This window comes from Taudactylus pleione, unplaced genomic scaffold (assembly GCF_031769625.1).
Source record: "Taudactylus pleione unplaced genomic scaffold, aTauple2 ptg000044l, whole genome shotgun sequence".
Classification (NCBI taxonomy): Eukaryota; Metazoa; Chordata; class Amphibia; order Anura; family Myobatrachidae; genus Taudactylus; species Taudactylus pleione.
The window spans coordinates 2322043-2327487 of NW_028284446.1; the positions used below are offsets into that span (position 1 = coordinate 2322043).

The 5445-nt window shown below is 45.9% G+C and overlaps 1 pseudogene; it reads left to right on the forward strand.

Moving 5' to 3' along the window:
• The first annotated feature begins 17 nt into the window (after positions 1–17).
• Positions 18–135, forward strand: LOC148537740 (5S ribosomal RNA; annotated as a pseudogene).
• The last annotated feature ends 5310 nt before the right edge of the window (positions 136–5445 follow it).

Sequence of the window (5445 nt, forward strand, 5' to 3'; positions counted from 1 at the left end):
GCAATTTTCCCTATAACACCTACAGACATACAATGCTTGATTGCCCAATCTCGTCTGATCTTGGAAGCTAAACTGTATTTGGCCTGGCTAGTACCTGGAAGGGTGACCTTCAGGGAATACCAGGTGCTGTAGCTTAAATATATAATTGGGAGTGTTTTTGCACATGGCCAAGCAATATAAATATACGTTAGTATCTCTATATATTATCAATCAAATACCCAGTTTCTGATTGTGTAATGTATCAACAATTCGCCTTTAGATTTCATTATGATTCATGAAGTCTGATTTTATGATGGATTTATACCATGTGATTTTTTTAATAAACTATATGGTACTTCATTTTCTTATTGCTGCTAATAAAAGTTATGTTTTAATTCTATAATATCAATACTTAAGAGTGCCCCAGACAATAGCCCTACTTTTTTCTACTTTTTGTTCAATACGTACCAACTGGGCTTTGGGAGCACCACCAACAATTATTGATGATGGATAAAATTCTGTGATTGTTGAATGGTTGGTGTATAATTCATAATTAGTTCTGTGCAGAATCACTTATCTTTTCTTTGGCAAATGTTTTTTTGCCAGACAAAATTTGAACAAAAGAAAAGAATATGCCCTTCCCATAGTTGTGGATGTCAATGACGATATCCTTACAGAACTATGGGAAGAGAACAATGGCAACTCACAAATCGGAACCCAAAAGTTGTTCGATGTGAATAAAAGTGGAGGAGACGTTTAACCTAAAATCTGAGTTCTATCCCATCAAATCTAAGGGTTCAAGCATAGAGAGCTTTTACAAACTACTCTAGACGACTTTAAGAGAATGTGTAAATCCAATCTAAAAGAGAAAAAAACGAACTTGAATAAGTGGGAAGGAAAAACTTTGAAGGATTTGATAAAAGATACATCTATCATAATTAAAGAGGCAGAGAAAGGGGGAGGATTAGTGATGCAAGATAGAGCGGAATATATTGCTGAAGCTAGGAGACAGTTGTAAAATTAGAAATTCTATAGAAAATTATCCTTGGATCCTACACAGGTGTTTCTAATAGAGTTACACACCCTGTTGGATGGAGCACTAGCTGATAGGGTCATATCCAGGGAGGAATTCTGGTTTTTATTTTCTGTTCACCCTACAAAAGCTATTTATTATAATTTTTCCAAAAATTCACAAATCCCTCACATCACCTCCTGGGCACCCTATTATTTCAGGCATTGATTCTCTTTCATCTAATTTATCATTTTATGTTGATTCCTTTCTGCAGCCTCGTGTCTCAACACTAAGATCACACATAAAAAATATGAGAATAATATTTGTGATTAGAAAGACTACATTTAGTCCAGAGAGAAAAATATGAAGTGAATTAATGTTTGCAAATTATAATAAACTTTCTTGATGATATATATTTATCATATCAATACATGTAAGTTGTACAGAGGAAATGGAACGATTACCATTCCCATGATCCATTGGGATAGTATGTTAAACAGCCGTGTCTCTAATTTAATGTGACCAATTGTGACATAAGTTTGAATAGAATAGGATTAATATACCTACTACAAATCTCAGAATTCCGGGGATAACATCTAATCCTTGATAGGATGTGCTTTGGGTCACATGACTATCTGCCGCAGATTTGATATTTACCCGATCACGTGATTTGTACACATGATCGGACCAACGATCACCGCCGACCTGGAGTGAGAGGGTCTAGCGGTTAAGGGGGAGACAGATGGGATATTAATGTCTCCCTTCTAGTCTCCCTTCGAACGGTGCCAGAGTGGAGGTCTAGGATCGGTAATGCGGAAGGTACATTTTGACAACCAGCTGTTGTTTGTTTGCATTCCATGATCGGGTGCTGGTAAACTGGAATCCTGGGATTATTTATAAAATAATATATTACTATTTTCTCTAAATTATATAAATACTAAATGGGTCTGCCTCCTAAACTATATATTGATGTGAATATGTTTGTGATCAACTGTATTTTTTATAATTGTCTTTTATATATATATGGCATTTTATGTTTATAATTGAAACCAGGTGCTAATTAGCAGCCATTTTTAGAGGGGTATAAAAGTACCATCCTGGACATTTATTGGGCACCTTTGAAAAAGCTGCACCTTGATGAAGCAAAACACATCAGGAACCACCAGGGATCATCACTCTTATCCAATTTTTATCATATTTGGACCTATTTATTCCAGATAAACCATAGATCAGCCTGAACCAGCCCTTGGGAGCAAAAAGGACAAAGTGAACTGGGAGCAAATAAACATTATCTTTGTTTGGACTTCACCACGCATGGACACCGTATGACTTGAGGACCCACCATTCTGAATTGCTGATTAATATGTTAAAGGGACATCCCTCTAGCGGTGACCAGGATTATTATCCAGTGAACAGTTCTAAATTTGCATCTCTTGGTGCTCCCAGTGTCCACCCAAAAAGGTGCTGTATGTGACCAGGCAGACATTGGACTCTAGGGTTGTGGGTGAGATCATTCATTTTAATATTATATCACATCAGAACTGTGAGCATATTTAACAGTATCATGAAATTTTAATTAATAAAACATTCTTAATGTATTCGAATGCTATATATGCATATTTTTACTAATATATACATACTACTCATTGTCCAGCGCTACTAACTTTTCTTTGATTTTTATATGTGTTAGGGAGTGACTATCCCTTTATATAGTAGCTGTTTGGTTGAACCACTCACTGCAGCGCCTGTTGAGTACCTCTTGGCATTCTTTCTTTCTGGGGTGTCCAAAGGGGTCTGAAAGATATCCCCACATTTTTAGTCAAAAATAGGGATTTTGCATTTTTATTCTCCTGGTCTGGGATGGTGAATACATTTCTCCAGTTTTTTTCTCTCCAATTTCGCCTGTTTGCCAATGGAGAAAAAAACTGCAGTTTTCGACGCTAACTGAATACGGCCCATAATCAGATATATTTCTTAAGCCATAACGAAAAGGGCAGCACCAAACTGAGCTCTCTAGGTCTTATATTTTGTACATATAGAGGTGCTGGGAAGCAGGGGCCCCAAGGGGGCTGAGCAGGTACTAATTACCCGGGCCCAGGTTTACTGGATGGGCACGACGGGGGCCCGGGTCGAAGCCACTCCCCCCTCCTCCCTGTCAGCTGAGCATCCCAGCACACGCTACTATCTGCCGGGCTGCAAAGGAAGACGGCTTGCTGCTTCAAAGCAGCAGCAGCAGTCTCCTCTGCCTGTGGGGGGAAGTGATCATCCTGATTGCGCCCCCCACTGGTTATGTGCTGGGCTGAGTGCTCACAGCGCCCCCCTCTCCAGGACGTGGGCATGGTCATAACGCTCGCGATTAGGCCATGCCCCCTTCACCTGGGCACGGTGCGGTCTTGGCAGCCCTGCTGGGAAGGGCCTGCTGGCTCCCCTCACGAGCCACGAGAGATCTGCTGCTGGTTGGAGTCTGCAAGACTGTGGCATTAGGGAGAAAGGAGAAAAAAAATTTAAAGAAATTGATAGACAAAAAAATAACCTCACAAACACATGTGTAGGGCTGTAGAAGTGACAGTATTTCTACTTCAGGGTCCATAGGGTATCCACAGGATACCTTGGGGTATAGGTGTGACGTCAGTCGCAGGGCACCAAAGAGTTAAGCTTTCAGCCTCCCAGGATGCACTAGGTCCCCCTCCTATACCCCGCCCCCGGGCCAAGGCACCTCAGTTTAGTTTGGTGCCCGGCCGGAGTCGGGTGCACCTGTTGGAGTGGGGGCTAGAAGAGCCCCTGAAGCTTATTCTTCATGCAGCTGTGGCTGCACAACTGGATGTACAGCATGGACAGTCAGTCCTGACGTCCATGCTGTCTTCCCTACACCCCGCCGGTACCAGAACGCCGGTACTGATCCGGGGATGCTGGTGGGCGTCTGGGGTCACAGCTAGCGGTGACCCCAGATGCTCCGGACCATGGCCGGATTCAAGGGGGACAGAGGTAAGCAGCGGGGTCCCGCGGTGGGTCCCCGCTGATCACATGGTCCTAAGTCCCCAGGCAGGGGGCTCCCTGGGGACTGGCTGCAGCGTGGAGCCAGGCGACCAACCTGCGCTTCCACTACCCCCTGGGACAGCGGACCGCAGCAGAGCGGTAGCGCTGCGGCGTCCCAGGGGTTAAATGCATGCCAGGGGAGCGCGCCTTCCCTGTCTCACAGCCGGCGCCTCCCCCGCTGCACACAGCCCTCTCTGCATGCTGCCGACTGGTCCTGTGGCAGCGCTCCTCCCCCAGGCCAGCCTCCTCTCTGCTCCTCGGCGGCCATCTTCTCCAGAACGCATGGTGAACGCTGCTGGAAGCGCTGGACGGAAGCATCGTGGTCTGGGTCCCCCCGCATACCTCTCCTCCGCTGTGGTCAGGTCTGTGTATGCAGCGCTGTGTCCTACCAGGCCCTGTGTCTGTGTAGTTGAGTGATCAGCGCTGTTAGTGCAGGAATTGTTATTTCTCTGCATTGTATGTGACTGTGCTAGCGCTGCTGCCTGTAATTTTTTCTTCATCTAAACTGTCAGCTTTATTACTGTCCCTGTTCTTTCTGCTAAAGCCCTTGCGGTGCGGTGCTGCAGGGTGGTCTCTCGCCTATTTAATACTTAATTGGTGAGAGAGGTCACATACGTGGTGCCATCATGTCTGAAAGTGATTTTCCCCTCCGGCTACAGTGTACCACGTGCAAAGTACCGTTAGCGGAGGGGGAGGGTAGCGCGGAGGGCCTTTGCCGGCAGTGTTTGTCCATGGCGCGGCCTATTACGGTTACAGCACCGGTACAGGAGCCGCCCTGGGCTTGTTTCGCTCAGGCGTTAACAGCTTTAGTGGGCCAGTTAGCTCCGCAGCCCGCGTTTACTCCGATGGGTTTGTCCCAGCAGTCTGTGGTGTCGTCACCCATGCAGGGGTTCCCACGACAATTGGTGGTACCCCACAGTCTCCCTATTTCCCGGGTTCTCAGGAGCCAGCGTGGGTTAACTCCCTGACGAGTTCTGTACAGCACTTGTCGGATGTGTTGCAAGGGGAGTCTGTGATGCGGTCTCATAAAAGGCCGGTGGCGTCTCTGTCCGCTCCTTATGAGGATGACGAAGGGACGTCTGATGATGGGGAGATTCTAGATCCTTACGATCAGGAACCTCTCCATACTAAGGACGCTGATGCTAAGTCCAAAGTATATATTCCTGGACTTATTCGGGCGGTCCGCACAGCCTTGGTGATTGAGGACGAAGTTCCCCCAGCGGCTAAATCTAAGTATGCCTTTTTCAAAGATGTGAAGGGCGATGCCACAGTCTTTCCTCTTTCGGGTCAGTTGGTGGACCATTTAGAGGAGGCGTGGAAACAACCTGGCAAAAGATACCAGCCGCAGAGACGCCTGGCGGTGGCTTATCCGTTCGCGGATAATTATTTTGCGAAGTGGGAATCCCCTCCACAGGTGG